Below are 18,595 nucleotides of genomic sequence, written 5' to 3'. Positions count from 1 at the left end.
GGGAAGAGAGCAGTGCGTGCATGCGTGTGTGTGTGTGTGGGGGGGGAGGAGCAGTGGGGAATCTTCAGCCTTAGGAGGGGTCTGCAGCCCCTCTACATGTGAACCCTGCAGAATTTGTCACCTTTTGTGACCCTCTCATTCCTACGGTGTACAAGGATGAATTTAAGCTCTGGGAGGAGCTGTAGACCTCCGTGTGAGTGTTGCTTTCCCCCGGAGTATGTGTCTCCCTTCTTCCGTCTTCCGGAGGCTGCCATGGTGAGGGCCCTACAAATGGCGGTGTTCATCTGCAGGACGATTCGTGTCCTTATGGGGAAGCCGGGGGAGAAACAAAAGCCTTCCCAGCTCCTAGTGCTGTAGAGCTTTGTCAGTTTGTCTGTCTGTCTCTTCTCCCTCTCTTTCTTCCTGCCCCTCTTCCGCTCCCTCCCTCTCTCAGTTTTCCAGTCCTGTTTTTCCATGGCTTCAAACACGCTCAGCAGACCCTTGCCAGCTTTCACTGGAAGAAATATATTTCCGAGTTTAGTTGGACATCAGGTTTTTTGGGCTCTGCCCAGACTCTTGACAGAGAAGGTAGTGTTAAGGAGGTTGATGGTGTCTAGACAGTAAACTCAGAAACTGTGTAATTTATGTTGTGTTACAGACATCCACTTCCCGGGTTGGAAAAGGAAACTTGACTTTTATCTAAGGAAGTTACATTAAAAACCCAAAATCCCTGGGTGTTTCTGACCTATAAAAGTTGAAGTTTGAAAGACTTTACCTAATATTCTCCAGGCCCTTCAAAGAACAGCGGTGTGTAGTCAGAGATGAGAAATTAACCTCTGAGAGAGTTCACAAACTCACACTCAGTCCTTTCCAGCCTCTGCTTACAGCCCTGTAAGTCCACAAGGCAATCGAGGTAAAACACATCAACTTCAGAGGAATTCTGGGAAGCTGGAGAGAGAAGTCTAAAAGCCATGAGGATGGAGATTTTAGAAGAGAAACTAGAAAGTCAGACTAAGAAAAACAAAACAATAAACAACAACAAAATCACCCTCAGACTTTTACTTTTAAAAACCAGGCAGTGGTGGCGCACACCTTTAATCCCAGCATTTGGGAGGCAGCTGCAGGCTAATCTCTGAATACGAGGCCAACCTGGTGTACAGAGCAAGTTCCAGGACAGCCAGTGCTACACAGAGAAACCCTGTCTCGAAAAACAACAACAACAAAGTACTTTTGATTCAAAACAATCGTAATAAAAAACATTTCAAAGATCTTAATTACACAACAATCTTCCGCATTTTGTTTTACTTTATTTAATGCTCACAAACAGCAGATAGTCAGTAGTCATTACTGTGAGGAGTAATGAAAATGTTACGTCTTAACCAGCTGGGCAGCTCTCATGTGTTGCTAGATGCTAAAAGCCCACGGCGACAATCATCCAGGTCCCCGTCAGACTCTTGAGACGTTTTTTTTCAAGAAAGGGCAGCCTCCTCGGGTGGAATCACAGGCTGTTGCGTATTTAAAACACTATCATCCTGTTAGATCTAGGAACTGAATCTGTGCTGTTGAACGTGCTCTTTTAAAACTTACCTCTTAGGGCTGGAGAAACGGCTCAGTGACTAAGAGCACACTCTGTCCTTACAGAGGACCAGAGCACCGTTCCAAGGTCAGGCACCACAAGACTGTCTGCAGCTCCAGCTCCAGCAGATCCAGTGGCCTCTTCTGGCTTCTGGCTATCCACATGCATGTGCAAGCGCCTAGGCCTTGCTCTCGCTTTCTCTGGGGACACGCTGGGTGGCCTCCGTGTGGCTCCAGGTTGTGCCTTTCCTAAGCAGCCTCAGGAATTGTGCAGCCTCACTCTCCTTGTTTGTCGTTAGAAGTGAGCTGAGAAAACTGGAGAAACTCAAGAGAAACTGTCCGAGCCTCTGCCTTCTGTGGGAAGCATAGCCGAGGATTTGTGCTCGAGAATCACTGTGACACCTGTGCGCTGAGATGGAGCTGCACGTCTGTTGATGTCGGTCTGAGTTTCAACACAGCAGGGGTGGTCCTGGGCAGTGGTGAAGAAAAGAGGGAGATCTCGGTAGCATTTGCTGTTCCACGACAGTAACTCGCCCACTTTTGGAGATCCCTCTTCCCGCCAGTAATACCTTGTGTGGCCATAGCGTTTCTGCTCCCAAACCCAGAACTTTCCAGCCCTCCCACTCCACACTCTCCTCCCCTGCCAATAGGATTCACCTGCTCCATTAATCAGCCCGGGGCAGTGCAGTCTGGAGTGATGGGTAGCATTCACATGGCAGCATCAGTACCACAGACTGCCTGCGCCACCTCTGGGGCTCACAATGCCAGAGTTACCACACCGCACGTTTTCACGGTGCTCACATTTCTCTCTCCTGTGGGTGCCACGCCACAACTTTCCTAGGGTCAAAAGCGTCTTTATCTACTTCAGTACACCTCACTCTCAAGTTGTCGGAAGTGCTGAGTCATCAGAGTAGCAGGAATGAAAAGGTAACCTGGGCTGGAGAGACGGCTCAGTGGTTAAAAACACGGGCTGCCCAAACATGAGGGTCTCAGTTTGGATCCCCAGGACCCACGGGAAGAGCCAGGTGTGGCTGAGAGCGCCTGTAGCTCCAGCACTGAGAAGATGGGTGGATCCTGCAGCCTGGTAGAAACAGGTCCCGGGAGAAACCCTGCCTCAAGGGAATATGGGAGAACGAGAGAGGGTGACACCCAACATCTCCTCCAGCCTCTACACATGTACACACAGGCACTGTGCACCTGCATACACACATGCATATGTGCAATACACACATAAGGAAAAATAAAATAATTTAAGGATATTATGCTTGGGGAACGGCTGATCCAGAGCATAAAAGAGAAGTCGGCTCTGCCTCTGGGAAGAAGAGAGAGGTGGCCAGAATCAAGCAGGACATTCCCTGTCTGGCTGCGCCGGTGACTTCAACACACTGTACAGTAGAGCCCGGTATTTCCGTGTTTGCACGCATCCCTTACTGTCTTACTTTCCCTCGTGTGCACGGAAACACGTCTAAAAGCTAAGAGCTTCTTAATGCTTTGAGGGTTAGCAGGGAGAGCTGCTCTATGGGCTAGGGAAAGAAATTATTGTCTGGAATAGCCTCTGTCTTGTCAAACATCCTATTTTCATTGTGCTCTCCAAGTGAAAATAATCTACAAGATTTATTCTGTGATGTGGTCGCCAGTGACTCCATGCCGTAATCGTGTTATAAACTGCATTGTGGCCTATGCAGGAACCAGCCAAGTGCATCTTCTGACTTTCAGACGTAGAGCTTGATTTGAGGGGTATGTGCATGGCCCTGAGCTCTTCATTTGGAATCCTTGCATCAGATGTGAACAAGAGACACCGTGCCACGCAGCCTGTGCAGAAGCAGCTGTCTGTAGAGCGCCTGCACCAAGGGCTGCAGCAGGGACTTAGTGCGGTGCTGGGTTACAAGGTTCGGATGCCGTTGACTGCGACCACTTAGGGATGCTTGGCTGTGCGAAACACTCACCATATTTTATCCTAATCCCCAGAGGTGTACATTAATATCTGTACTTGCAGAAGCAAAGTTGAAGCTTTAAGAGATTAATCTGGCCAAGATTGTAGACTAGAATGTGGTAAGTTCTATTCTGAATGAGTCGTCCGATTCCCATCCATCCTTGATACCCCAACAGTCATTTCTTGTTACCTGCTCGTACTGTCTTAGCATAGTAAAGCTTCCAGCTGCTTAAAAAAAAAAAAAGCTTTCTTTCGCATGGTATTGCTGGAAGACAAATGCTTTCTCATGTGTCTGAAGGTGGCACACGTAACAAGAGAATTCAAACAGAAGTCTGCGGGTTTGCACTTCCTGTTTGTGTTTGGCTCACAGGAGCCTCCAGGGCTCAGGTTACCTTGGTGAGATGCCATGAATATGTTTTTATAATTGAATTGAACTCAGGGGAAGCATTGGGATCGATAGTCAGACCTAGGCTGTAGCTGCAGGAGGAAGGACTGAGTTGCCTCCATTCCCTTGCTGATGTTGAAAGTATTTTACGAGAGAGGCAGTGGAGAACTTGCCCAGTGGGTCTCAACCAAAGCCTCTTTAGTAATGAAAGGAGTAACACTGAGCAAGAATACCCTGGAGATGTCAGAAGCCTGGAGTGGGAATGAACAGTGTTTCTCAGCCTCACATGAAGCTTGCTGAAGAAAGGATGGACTTCTAGTCTGGCATCTGCAGAAGCAGCGAGAGTCAGTATTCAAGCTTAACCGGCTGACCGGAAAGTGAGCGGCAGTCGGGCAAAGGCTCGCACTGTTTCCACTCCGCTCATAATGATAGTGGCTTGTGTTGTCCAGCCAGCTCCATGGTTGAGACAGTGTGCAAGGTGCTTCACTGTAGCCGAGGGTTTACAGAGAGGAGGGAGCGGGAGGGGGAAGGGGAGGAGGAAGAGGATGGGGGTGGCGACGGTTGTAACCGTGGTGAGAACTATGACTGAGAGAAATGGCTGTGGGGGTGTTAGCTTTAATTGTCAACTTGACACAACCATGAATTAATTACCTGGGGTAATGAGCGATTGTCTAATTTGAGTTGCCTGTGAGCACGTCTGGGGGATTGACTTCGGATATGAGAAGACCCAGCTCACAGTGAGAGGCACCATTCCCTAGGCAAGGGTCACAGTGAGAGGCACCATTCCCTAGGCAAGGGTCACAGTGAGAGGCACCATTCCCTAGGCAAGGGTCCTGGGCTGCCTGAAAGTGGAGAAACCAAAGCAGGCCCTCGAAAGCAAGTGAGCATGCGTGTGTTGGTTTCTCTCTGCTCCTGACTGACTGACTTCAGGTGTGCTCTCGCTAGCTGACGAGTGTGTTGGTTTCTCTCTGCTCCTGACTGACTGACTTCAGGTGTGCTCTCGCTAGCTGACGCGTGTGTTGGTTTCTCTCTGCTCCTGACTGACTGACTGCAGGTGTGCCCTCAACTAGCTGCTTCAGGCTCCTTCCATTGTGACTTCCCTAATCCAAGCCTGGAACTGTAAGCTACAACAAACCCTTTCTCCTCTGAGTTGCTTATGGTCGTGATATTGTGTCTCAGCTACAGAAATGAATAGGCTCCCACCATAACAGGTAGATCTAAAAAGAGCCGGCATAGGTGGGAATGGTAACATCTAAAATGAGGTGAGTGCTGAGTTATTTCTAAAGATAGTTGTATTACTTTCATTGGGGGATATTTCATCAAAGAAACTGCCAAGCTTTTCCAAGGCAAGTTTTGCCACTTTCTCTCTCACGGCAATGAATTAATGATTCAGTTGTTCACATTATCATCAAGGTTGTTTTTGTGTGTGTGTGTGTGTGTGTGTGTGTGTGTGTGTGTGTGTGTCTTGTTTGAGACAGAAGCTTATGTAGTCCAAGCTCACCTAGAACTCACTATATAGCTGAGGATGACGCTAAACTCCTGATCCTCCTGCCTCCACCACCGAGTAGCAGGAATCTAGGCACCCTGTGTCATGCCTGACCCGTGCTAGTATTTTGTATTGCAACTGCTCTAGCATGTTTACAGTGCGAGCTCACCGTGGCTTTAATTTGTGTTTCCCTAGCTCCTCATGGCATTGCCTTTCTGTGGGTCATGGCTCTTGTCTGATGGGTGAAGTGCCTGCCTGTGTTATGGGCTCGCTTTCTACCTACACTGCCTCTGGGCGCCCTCTGGACTGTTTGTTTAAACAGCGTTGGATTTTTTTTTGAGATAGTTTCTTGTAGGTAATCCAAGATGGCCTCAGGCTTGAAATACCCTCTAGTCTCTCAGCCTCCCCAAGTGCCAGGGTTGCAAGCATGTGCTACCAAGCTTAGCTAGATGAAGTTGTATTTAATGTGGTCTTTATTTCTCCCCAAATATATGACTTGAAATACCCGAATATCATGTAAAAAAATCCATAGCAAAAAATTCAACCATGAAAGCCAAGCTGTGTCCTTAGTATGATACGGCGTGAAGGAAGCCGTGTGGGACAGGGAGAGAAATCACAGTGGAAAACCAATTGCTCCAATGACGTCTCACAGCCCACCGTGACTCCATAAATGTGACAGGAGCTTGATTAGTAAAATTCTGTAAAATGATTTGTTATTTTGTTCAAATGCTACATTGTACCTAAATAACAAGCAACACGCGAGAATTATGTGTGTTTCTTTTCTACAAAATCAAATGTCAAAAATATTTTACACATGTGGTCTGTTAATTAGCTAAATTAGGAGTAGTGAAATATTTTATTTGTCACATTTGAGTTTTTCTTCAAGGTCTCTGTAATTCATATAGTTTGGACTTCAAATAACACATCTGTGTGAATTCCATTGAGTGGTTGTTAATTTGTTGTTGACTTTTGTTTTTATGAAAGAGGACAAGGGGTTCTAATGTTCTTACAAATGGATGGTACGGGATATAGAACTAAGGGATTTTAAGATATTTCCTCAATTTTTTGAACTGAAAATTTATACACATTTTATTTGCTCAGTTGTAAGATTGATGATGACACTTAGAAACGTCTTGAAAATGGAATACTAGGAAACTTTCCCCAGATATGTCCCTAGACTGTATGTATATTCAATGTATAAGATTCAAGTGGCCAGTGTTGTTTAGCATTAAAGCAGGGCTTTCCATAAGATAAATGAGGCGGTGTATGTTCCTGAAGTCGCTGAGAGGAGGTAGATCCCATTTCAGAGTTGGAGGAAAGCCTCCCACTGCTCAGCCAAGTCCACTTGCTCTTCTGAAGTCCCATCCTCTGGCTCTGGGCTCCAATCCCCTTACCAGTTCCACAGTGTTCAGTGTCCTCACAGTGTTCAGTGTCCTCACAGTGTTCAGTCTCCTCCTCACAGTGTTCAGTGTCCTGACAGTGTTCAGTGTCCTGACAGTGTTCAGTCTCCTCACAGTGTTCAGTGTCCTGACAGTGTTCAGTGTCCTCACAGTGTTCAGTCTCCTCCCCACAGTGTTCAGTCTCCTCACAGTGTTCAGTGTCCTGACAGTGTTCAGTGTCCTGACAGTGTTCAGTCTCCTCACAGTGTTCAGTCTCCTCCCCACAGTGTTCAGTCTCCTCCCCACAGTGTTCAGTCTCCTCCCCACAGTGTTCAGTCTCCTCACAGTGTTCAGTGTCCTCACAGTGTTCAGTGTCCTCACAGTGTTCAATCTCCTCCTCACAGTGTTCAGTGTCCTCACAGTGTTCAGTCTCCTCCTCACAGTGTTCAGTCTCCTCCTCACAGTGTTCAGTGTCCTGACAGTGTTCAGTCTCCTCACAGTGTTCAGTCTCCTCACAGTGTTCAGTCTCCTCCTCACAGTGTTCATTGTCCTCACAGTGTTCATTGTCCTCACAGTGTTCATTGTCCTCACAGTGTTCATTGTCCTCACAGTGTTCATTGTCCTCACAGTGTTCAGTCTCCTCACAGTGTTCAGTCTCCTCACAGTGTTCAATCTCCTCACAGTGTTCAGTGTCCTCACAGTGTTCAGTGTCCTCACAGTGTTCAGTGTCCTCACAGTGTTCAGTGTCCTCCCCACAGTGTTCAGTCTCCTCCCCACAGTGTTCAGTCTCCTCCCCACAGTGTTCAGTCTCCTCACAGTGTTCAGTCTCCTCAGTGTTCAGTCTCCTCCTCACAGTGTTCAGTCTCCTCCTCACAGTGTTCAGTGTCCTCACAGTGTTCAGTGTCCTCACAGTGTTCAGTCTCCTCCCCACAGTGTTCTGTCTCCTCACAGTGTTCAGTCTCCTCACAGTGTTCAGTGTCCTCACAGTGTTCAGTCTCCTCACAGTGTTCAGTCTCCTCTTGGCACTGCACTGCTGAGTCACACAGAGGAAAGCAAAGCAAACCCAATGCTCTGCGTATGCGAATTGTTTGGGATGAGAGGGAGATATCAGGACCCAGGTCTGTTTTGTTTCAGTGTTTTGGCATCAGTCTAAGCCTCAGTTCCATCTTGCTTCTAATTCTCTTTCACCACACCATGTCTTCAAGATGCTACAATGTAGTTGGGCGTAGTGGTGCTCGCCTTAAATCCCTGCACTTAGTAAGCATAGGCAGGCAAATCTCTGGGAGTTTGAGGTCATGCTGGTCTACAGAGCGAGTTCCAGGACAGCCAGAGCCACATAGTGAGACTCTGGAAAAACAAGACAACCAAACAAAACAAAAACAAAGATGCTAAAATGCCAGAATTAATGTGAAAAATCGTCACTTTTCTAAATAAATGCATTACACATTAAACATTTGAATAGCAGTTGAATTAACAGTGATACTTTAAATATTTGAAGTAACTTGGATAAGCCAAACCATCAACTCAACTAACAGGCGTTTAGATTGCTTTCTGGACTATGTCACATGATGTTTTGCTGGGAAGATTCACATTCTTAATTATGTTTGGTTTTCAATGATATTAAAGTAACTGCATTTCCTGAGAGCAATTGGATTGTGCTGTTCGGAGATGTAATGTTCCTTCTTCATCTTAGGCAGCATTGAATTCACTCTGAGTAAAACCTGGCCATGAATAATCCACACAAAAATCAAGTAGATCAAATCATATTCAGAAGCACCCAGAACAGCAGGATTTGGGTTCCCTCTGTGTTCTACAGCTTAGACATGGCAGAGTCACGATTCCGGGAGGAGTCTTCTGTGTGCACGTGTTAGCCGGGGCATGCTTTGTTAGTTAGCCCATGGAAAGGAAAGGGGGAGGTGAAGAGATTCTAAAGGAGCCTGCTGCTCAGTCCAGCCGTGTGATGTTTACTGATAATAAATGGTAAGAAAGTTAGTGTTTGTTAGTGTGTGTGTGTGTGTGTGTGTGTGTGTGTGTGTGTGTGTGTGTGTGTGTGTCCCCGTGTGGGCATGTCCAAGCCACAGAGCAGGTGGAGGTCACAGGACAACTTGTGGAAATCAGTTCTCTCTTTCTGCCATGTGGATCCAGCGGATCAAACTCAGGCATCAGCCTGGACAGCAGGCACCATTACCCACTGAACCATTCCTAAATCCCGAGAAGATTTAGTCTGGGGGGAGCTGGACCAGTGACTAGAAATGCTTGGTGCACAAACATAAGGACATGAACTTGGATCCTAGCACTCGCATAAACACTGGGCATGCTGGAGTGCTCTTGTAACCAGAGTGCTGGCGGTTCAGAGATATTCGGGTCTTGGGGGCTCCCTGGCCTGCCAGCCTGCTTCAACCAACAAGATCCAGGTTCAGTGAGAGACCCTGTCTCAAAAAACAGTGGGGAGTGACAGAAAGAGAGCTGAGATTGGCCTCTGGCTTCCACAGGTCCACAGGCAAGTGAGCACACTCACATACGTGTGTGCATACATATGCATGCACACATACATTTACTTTAAAATAGGCCTTTGGCATACATGTAATTTTACCATTCATGGAAGGGGAAAGCAGGTTTGCATACTAATGAAATAGTGGTGCTTGCTGTTTTTACATAAAGAAATAAATCTTGGCTGAATATTTGACCCTGCAGGGCAAAACAGAGTCAATGTTTTCCAGGCTGATTGATGTTTTGATTTTATAATCAACAGTGTTGAGACCACTGCTTCACATGAATGCGCTGTACAGAACAGCAGAAGTATGTCTAGGGCCACTTCGGGAATTGCTGAAAGTTCTGTCAAACTCAAACAGCAATTTTTAAGATAAAAAATTCTGACATAATGTAGTCCGTGGGTGTGCTAATTTGTTCCTGACATACTGAGAAATAATAAGAAATTATCAAAAGTCTTTGTTTTCGCACAATTTAGCTGTTGGACTTCTATGAGAGCAGAGAGCTTCACATGCTTGGTAGAAATGCCTCAGTTCATACCTTACGATAGTCTTGAACCCTCGTCACGGCGTCTCATGCAGGGTTTGTGGTGCTACAGGCAGAGATGGCGTGCATGCAGCAAAGCATGCATGCTGTGCCCTCCTAACCGTGGCTGGGGTGAATTCAGCTTGATGCAACACGGGTGAGTGACAGAAATACCTCAAGTTCATCTACTGCCTGATTTTAAACGGTTTTGGGCTTCTAGTGCTCAGGAACATCTTACTGCTGCCAAACCTTTCATGACCCTCGCGTTCAGTCATGTGACCTATAGTTTAAGAGGCGGCGGTGTGTAGGATTTCCCACATCCCACATACACCTGTGAGGCGTTCTAAAACTGCAGTCACCTCACGGCTCCGAGGCTCCTCCACAGGCACTTGAATGGGAATTACAAATGATGTCACTTCTGAGTGAACGTGTTGCTGTCTGCTGGGGTTGGAGGCATAATGTAAGTGCAGGGTTCTGGGAAAGTGTATCCTCTCTGAGAGTGACCTCCCACGCTGATGCCCAAGGCAAGCCCATGGGAGGAACAGAAGGCCCATGGCCCCATCTAGTTTGGCCTGTTCCCCATCTAGTTTGGTTGGTCTCTTCCCACCGGGCTGTAAAACTGATAGATAAATGCATTTAACGACTATTGCTTCGACACAGAATGTTGACTGTGTTCAGATGGAGTAACTGATCCCCTGTAATAGGTCAAAGGGTAATGTGTATCCCTGCTTGAGGGAGAACCTATGGGGTGTTTCTGACACTGTGCGGGTGGAGGGACTCAGCAGCCCAAGCCTAGCAAACATGACTCTGGCAGGCCTTACCCTTCTCTTCCATTCCATTAGCTTACATTCCTAAAGCCTATCCAAGGTCTATTCCCTTATTTGACTACTTCCTCCTCCGGAGACTAACTGCTCAGATCCAGCTACCAAAGAATTGAAGTCCAGAAATCAAAGGCCTCCCTTTGGCTCATCTAATTTACATGCCTAATTAAAACTAAGCACCTCATCCTAACGGGGTTTCCTATGGAATGCATCTGTCTCATCTCTATCCAGAGGCAGTCCTTTGACACTCTGGGGCAAATAAATCTCCTTTGTACTGAGATCACGATCTTGTAGCAAATACTGCTCCCTTCAATAGGAGGATGCTGGTTAGGACTGAGTGTCAACTGGACACAGCCTAGAATTCCCTAGGACGAGACCTGGGGACATATCTTTGTTGATGGATATGAGAAGGCTCGGTCCACTGTGGGCAGCACCATTCCCTGTTTAGGGGTCCTAGAACCCAAGGGCTGACTAAGTCTGGGCAAGCATGATGTTTTTTCTGCTCTTTGCTGTGCGTATGATGTTTATAAATTGTTGACACTGCGACGAACTGTGACCTGGAATCATAAGCAAACTCCTTCCTCCCCTAAGTTGTCTCTGTCAGAGCATTTGTCACAGCAGCAGAGGTGGAACTAAGATGGCAGTGGGGGAGGGAGCAAGGGACAGACTTCTGGTTGTGAGACATGGGAGAGTTTCAGCTTAAGGAACAGGTTTACCCCTCCAGGCCCCAGGTGTGTGTGTGTGTGTGTGTGTGTGTGTGTGTGTGTGTGTGTGTGTGTGTGTGTGTGTGTGTGTGTTTGTTTTATTGTCTTCTCACTGTCACACAAGGAAGTAAATGTTTGCCCAGCAGCCTGCTTTGTACTGCTGTCCTTAGCGGGTCTGGAAACCCTCCCGTCGCCACTAGCCCTCCCGGCTTTCCTAGCCCTCTTGTGTACAGCCGTAGGCTTCCAACCCTCCGCTTCTCTTCCCTGTATGGCTGTCTCTAGCCCTATGGCTGCAGTCCCCTCTCTTATCATCCATACTTCATAGGAGAAAGCTTCACCAGAAATTGCAGCCCAGCACGGGCTCTGGTCCTCTCGAGCTGACATGCTCGATCATCCTGAGGGAAAGGTCTGGACTGTGCCCGGCCCAGCATGGGTAAACAGACACCCTGCTGGCTCTCTGTGCCGTCTGGGGCTCCTGGCCTTGAGTCTGATGCAGGAAGCTGGTGGAGAACAGGCCATTCCCACTGCCTTCTCAGGTGTCAGTTCACTGACCTTGGACACAACCTTATGCTTGTTAAGTGGCCCTGGCGTCCAACCAGAATCCCGCACATGCAACTGTGTTGCTCTCCTGAGCTTTGACTCCAAGGCTTGGATTCAAGCAGGTGGGTAGCCCAGAGGGCGCTGAGTGCTGGCTGCTTGGGTTCTAGTGAAAATAGCTAAGTCAGTGCAGCTGAGTCAGCTGGTTAGCGCCTTAGCTGTAAGGCTGGGATAAGGGTGGGTGCTATCAATGTACCTCAACTATACGTGTCTCCTCCTGTCTCAGTGTTGGGTGTCTGACATCTGAAAAACCAGAACAGCACCACCCTCCCCGCCCCCGCCCCCCACCACCTTGTGATGTTTCTGAGGACAGTTCTTCTGCAAACACCCGAGTGTTTACAAGGTGGAATGGGTGTGAAAACAGGCTCAGCCAGCAGAGGCCCTGTTGTGACACCCTTCTCCTCTGCTCTCTCTTCTCACGGTGATGGCACAATATTATGCGTGTTTCTGTGTTTTCCCAGAGCGGTTGACAGTCACATAAACACACCCAGTTTAGTGATCAAGGCAGGAGACAGATGCCTGTCCCGGTCTGTCCCTCTAAGCTGGCTCTGCAGAGCCTGGCAGCACACAAGCGTTTTGCACATGCCATGTCTATATTGAGAGCATGGGGCTGTAAAGTCTTGCTTGAATCCAAGCTACCATATGAACCAGTTACCAGTTGGCGTAAAAACCGTAAACAAAGTCCAGTGGCCGGCTTGTCCTTTCCACACAGGCTCCTGGGCACAGACACGAAGCAGCAGCACACATGGAACACTGGTTTTTCCAGAAAATGGAGAGGTTTTTCAGGATGCCCCTTCTCTAGTCTCTTCTCTTCCCTTCTCCCTACCCCCGGCACCAAGGGGGAAATAAGGTAAAATAGAAGCCCCACGGGAAACAGAAGATGAGATATTTATATGCTGCGGGGCTAAGTTGTGTGTCTGTTGGGATCCCAGGCCTCTTCTGCACGAGGCACATAGGGTTAAAGGAGAAACAGCAGGAGGTAGGTACTGATTCTCACTGGTTTTGGGGGTTGCTTACCTCTCCAAGCCACCATCAGACAAGGAATTTGGATGAAGCTAACCCTTGACTCAATAAGGAACTTTAGAAGTTTTAGTCTTAGCATGCCAGGAAAATGTAGTATTTTTTAAAAGACTTTTAAGATCTCAGATAAACAGGGTGCGGTGACAGAGACCTGTAATCCTAGCACCCTGACTCAATCTATCAATAAATAAAAATAACCCGAGAATCATTTTTTTTTTTTTTTTTTTTGCTGGTGTTGGTTTGTTTCTGTTTCTTGTCTTTCAGGCTGAGTCTCTAAGCTGAGGCTGGCCTGGAGTTCCTGTGTTACCCCAGCTGGCTTTGAACTCTTGGTTTTCCTGCTTCCACTTCCGGGGTGCTAGACCTACAGACATGAGGCACCATTCCCGCCACACCACAGTAGCTCACAGGCAGGCAATCTGCAGGAAGCAGACAGTGTCCAAGTGACATGCTCGGCGGTGGTCAGCCTCCAATGCGGCTTGCCCTGCCGGCCTAGGGCCTGTGCCGGCCCGGGGCAGTGAGCTAGTGGTTCAGTGAACTCGTACTGAGGGGCCCTAGACGGCGAGGCTCGATGCCAGGGACTGGTACGATGCTGTCCATCTTTGTAGCCCTCGATACCTTACAAAACACTTTCACGAGCATCGTTTCATTTGATGTGTATTCCAGTTCTGGAGCGGCAGGCAGATGTTACCTCCACTTTCGTAACGGAAATTGAGGCTCAGCACTGTCACATAGAATGCTGTGACCGAAGTCTTCGTTCTGCAGTGATAAGAAATAGGAAAAGGAAAAAATTGTGGAAATGTGTATGTAATACTGAGGATGATGGTGACTATTTTAAATTTATTTTGTATTTATTAGCTCTGTGTGTGTGTGTGTGTGTGTGTGTGTGTGTGTGTGTGTGTGTGTGTGTGTGAATGTAAGCACGCATGCCCTAAAAGGAAAATTTAAGTTAAGCGTGGAGGTGAAAGGCACAAGACCAAGCTCTCAGCACAGTGGAAACATGTTTGCCCCAAAGGGACAAAGGACAGGGTAGACACAAAGACATGAGATAGAGGATGAAGACACACGTGACTGTTAGAAAGTCTTCCACAGGATTTAGAATCTTGTGTATTGGTGGTGACCAGGCTTTGAACATGATTGTTTAATTGTTTAATTGAATACTCTAATTTTCCTACTGGTTAAGAATCCTTGCTGGGCCAGGAGGTTGGTGGCGCACACTGTTAATTCCAGAACTTGGGAGGCAGAGGCAGGTGGATCTCTGTTTGAGACCAGCCTGTTCTACAGATCGAGTTCCAGGATGGCCAACGCTACACAGAGAAACTCTGTCTCAGACAACAACAAAAAGGAGTCATTGCTTTGGTGAGTCAGATCCCAGCAGCCGCACACGCCAGCACGGCTGTGGGCAGAGTCAGGAGGGTCTCTGTGGATGCTGCTGTGAGCTTAGCTCCAGGTTCAATGAGAGAGATAGCATAGTGTGCCTGCTGTCCTCTCCTGGCCTCTGCATACCCAGGAGTGGATGAGGGAGTTCATACCTGTACGCGTGCGCACGCTCACACGCACGCACACACACACGCACACACGCACCGCACTCTGTAGTATGTCTAAGAGTTTGTGGGGTTTTTTTTTTGACAGTCTCATTATAAACTAGGAAAGTATAACGCCATTTACCACCAAAGAAATACACATGTCTGAGAGGTGCTGTATCTTTAGAGGCTGGGACTGGGCCTTACAGGAAGAAAGCACATTCATTTTCTCTCTTGTTCTCCCTCTTATCCTCCCCCTCCCTGCCTCTCCTCCCTCTTCCCTCCCCCCTTTCTCTCCCCTCTCTTACCCCTCCCCTGCCTCTCTCTCCTCTCTTCTTTTGGGCACTGGAGGCTGAACCCAGGCCCTTACGCCCCCTTTTCCAATGAGCTGCGCATTCTCCCTGCCTAGAGCCCAAAGAAGATTTGTAGCTTGTAGAAAGAGAAGAGTGATAATATTTTTTAAAAAGTGATGGATTGTCTTCGAAAGTGAAAATCTAAAGCTACAATTCTGAAGTGAGATTTAGTTCCAACATGAAAGAACCGCGGTGTGAAATGTAGCACCTAATTACAGCCAGCCGTTGATACGACTTGACAGCTCACCTGAAAATGAACTGCAAAGGAAGGCTGCATTTAAAAATGGGACTGCGTGACCTCAATAATTGAAATATTGAGAGCCTCTTAGCAGAGCACACATAAATATTTCAGCACGAGAGCCATACATTGTCTCCTGCAGCCCGTGGCAGTAAGCAAATGAATGATCATTTTCATTATTTACGTAACTAATGTCCTGTGTGTTTATATTTTCTTCTTGTTTTATGTTGACACTCTACGAAGGAAACCCAGCAGTTATTCCTCTCCACTTTAAAACGTTTGTATGGTAATAAACCTAATAAATATGTAATCACCAGAGAAAATTGGAAAGACAAAAAATTTTTAATTTAGATCTCAACGCTTAGATATTTCCATTAGAGAAGTTTTACATATCCCTTTGTGAAGTCTTTTAGGAACTCACAAACTTACATGATGCTTTGTAATACACACCCACACTGGCTAAAATGTAAGCTGATGGTGCTGTCCATTTTCTGTTTGAGAAGACAGAGATACTGGCTAAGAAGGAAAGTAAGCACCCACCCAGAACCCCTTCCCTACACCAAGTGTTGACTGGTAACACCTTACTCTGTACCTGTGCACAAATGTTGACTGTATACCTGCTGTAAAGTCATACTTCTGTTTCATCTCAGTTTTACAGTCCTGTGCCTTCTCCATCACAATGTAATTAGGAATCTTAGAAGTGGAAGGCATCAAGCCAACTTGCTTGTATTGTTGGATTCTACCAAACATTTTTTTGTTTTGTTTTTTGTTTTTTGAGACAGGGTTTCTCTGTATTGTTTTGTAGGCTGTCCTGGGACTCGCTCTGTAGACCAGGCTGGCCTTGAACTCACAGAGATCCGCCTGCTTCTGCCTCCGGAATGCTAGGATTAAAGGCGTGTGCTACCAATGCCCGGCTATCTACGAAACATTTAAAGAAAGGAATGATAGCAGTTCTCCATGGTCTCTTCCATAAAACAGGCAGAGAGAACACAGGCTAACTTGCCCTACAAAGCCACGGCTACCCTAATACTGAGCAGATAAAGACACTGTAAGAAAAGCCGTAAGGCCAGCGCTTCTTATGAGTGTTGACTTCGCATTACCCTCGGGGCTGGAGTGATGCTCACTGGTTAAGAGTGCCGTCGCTCTTACGCAGGACCTGGGTTCAGTTCCCAAACCCTCACTTGCCAGCTCACAACTGCCTGTAACTCCAGTTCCGGGAGATCTGATGCCTGCTCCTAATCACCTCAAGCTCCTGCATACATGTGGTACACATACATACACTGGGGCATGAAATAAATGAATACTTTCTTTTTGTTTTTTCCAAACAGAGTTTCTCTCTATAACAACCCTGGCTATCCTGAAACTCACTCTGTAGACCAGGCTGACCTCAAACTCACAGAGATCGGCCTGCCTCTGCCTCCCAAGTGCTGGGATTAAAGGTGTGTGCCACCATTGCCTGGCAATAAACGAATAATTTTTAAAGCCCTGTAAATACTAGCAAACTGATATATAAACCAAGTATATACCATGACTAGTAGCATTTATTCCAGGTATAAAAGGCTAATTCAGTACTTGAATATAAATATAATCTTCCAAATCAATAGGCAAAAAAGAAAAAACTCTTACATTCATATCAACCTGTAAAGGAAAAACCATGTGAGGAAACACCTGTTCACAATTAAAACAAATGACAGCAAAGCAAGCAAATGCCCCAGCCTCCTGGACTAGATAAAAAAACTTCCAGGTGAGCCGGGCGTTGGTGGCACACGCCTTTAATCCCAGCACTCGGGAGGCAGAGGCAGGCGGATCTCTGTGAGTTCGAGACCAGCCTGGTCTACAAGAGCCTCCAAAGCCACAGAGAAGCTCTGTCTCGGAAAACAAACAAACAAAAAGAACTTCCAGCAAGTGGACAGCAAGGTGGCTGAGAGGGTAAAGGCGGCTGCAAACCTGGATGCCATCTCCTAGGACCCACATGGTTGAAGGAGAGAGCCAAGCCTTGCAAGTTGCCCTCTGACCTCCACTCTGCCATGTAGCAGGCACACCATCCACCCGCCTCTGAGCACAAGAACAACAATAAAATGTGATAAAATTCCTTTAAAAAAAGACATATACCAAATCCCTACAGCAAATACATAACTAATGGTAGCAAGCTAAATATTTGCTCTTTAAGACTGGGAGTAGGTCCTGCAAGTCCTAGCTAGTGTAATAAGACAAGAAAATAATATGAAAAGTATATATATTGAGAAGGAAGAAAAACTAAACTGCTCTTTGTTTTAAAATGACATGCTTTCCTATATGGGAAAATTTCAGAGGATTGACATTCATACACGAGTACACACACACACACAGACAACTTTCAAAAACTGAAAAAGAATTGTAGCAATGTCTCAGGGTATGCTATTCATACGCAAAGTCAACCACTTCTATACCAGCAATGAAGACTGGAACTTTTAATCTAGAAAAATCATGTAAAACTAAAGCCATACAAGTATAGTGAGCTGATCTTTGACAAGGGTTTCTAAAAAGCCTCTTATGTTAGTCTTCTTGGGCTATCATAACAAGACCCATAGGCAGGCAGGTTAGGCAACGAGGGAACATTCACAAAGCTAACGGCTGTGGGTTTGAGATAAGGGTGCCTATGTGACTGGTTTCTGTTAAATGAATAAAAGATAAGCCACAGATGGAGTTAAAATATTTGTAGAACACATGCCCAGTAGATGATTTCTATACAGTGTAGTCAAAGAACTTTTTTTGTTTTGTTTTGTTTTGTTTTTTTGGTTTTTGGTTTTACGAGACAGGGTTTCTCTGTATTGTTTTGGAGGCTGTCGGTCCAGCCGGGCCTCGAACTCAAGAGATCCGCCTGCCTCTGCCTCCCGAGTGCTGGCATTAAAGGCATGTGCCACCACCGCCCGGCATCAAAGAACTCTTAAAACTCATCAATGAGGGTGAGCCTGGTGGTGCACACCTCTAGTCCCAGCATGTGGGAGACAGTGGAAGGCAGACCTCTCTGTGAATTCAAGACCAGCCTGGTCTACAAAGCAAGTTCTGGGATAGCCAGGGTTACATAGAAATTTTATCTCAAAAAACAAAATAAGAAAACATCAAAGCTCAACAATAAGAAAATTGTATGGTTTGTCCATAAACAAAACATACAAATGGAAATAAAAAATACAAAAAGATATTCAGTGACATTTGTTATTAACAAATTAAAATGAGGACATAACTTGTCTAATAAGATGCTTAAAATGGAAAAGCATTGCTATCATCTGATTGGCAAGCATATGAAATGAGGAACCCTTGCTGCTACTAGGAATGTAAAATGCCACAGCCACTTTGGTAGCTTCTCTGTCACCCTCAGCAGTGTTACCATACAGTCCAGCAACTATGTCCTTGGCCATTTTAAACTGAAAATGTATGTCCACACAAATGTTGGCATTTAATTATATACGGTAGCATAGACATAATCACCCAAACCTAGAAGCAGTGAGATATTCGGAACATAAAGAAATATAATAACTATGTGCACTCGTACAAGGGACATCTTTTAGCCGTAAGAAGAAATGAGCAGTAATTTGCGTAAGATGAAAGCA

The 18,595-nt window shown here is 46.4% G+C and overlaps 1 protein-coding gene across 2 annotated transcripts in view; it reads left to right on the top strand.

Annotated features, from left to right (window-relative positions):
• Ddah1 (dimethylarginine dimethylaminohydrolase 1) overlaps positions 1 to 18,595 on the top strand; it is a 124,756-nt gene that overhangs the window by 22,087 nt on the left and 84,074 nt on the right. The window contains exon 1 of one of the 2 annotated variants that reach the window (XM_040751645.1): positions 4,936 to 5,134. The exons of the other annotated variant lie outside the window; for it this stretch is intronic. The gene's annotated coding sequence lies outside the window, so the exon portion shown is untranslated. Of the gene's footprint in view, positions 1 to 4,935; positions 5,135 to 18,595 lie in introns of those variants that run through there. 2 annotated transcript variants of the gene reach the window in all.

Source organism: Mesocricetus auratus, unplaced genomic scaffold (genome assembly GCF_017639785.1).
Source record: "Mesocricetus auratus isolate SY011 unplaced genomic scaffold, BCM_Maur_2.0 Super-Scaffold_100009, whole genome shotgun sequence".
Classification (NCBI taxonomy): Eukaryota; Metazoa; Chordata; class Mammalia; order Rodentia; family Cricetidae; genus Mesocricetus; species Mesocricetus auratus.
Note: the sequence above shows the minus strand (reverse complement) of the source record. Positions and strands in the feature narration are given on the sequence as shown.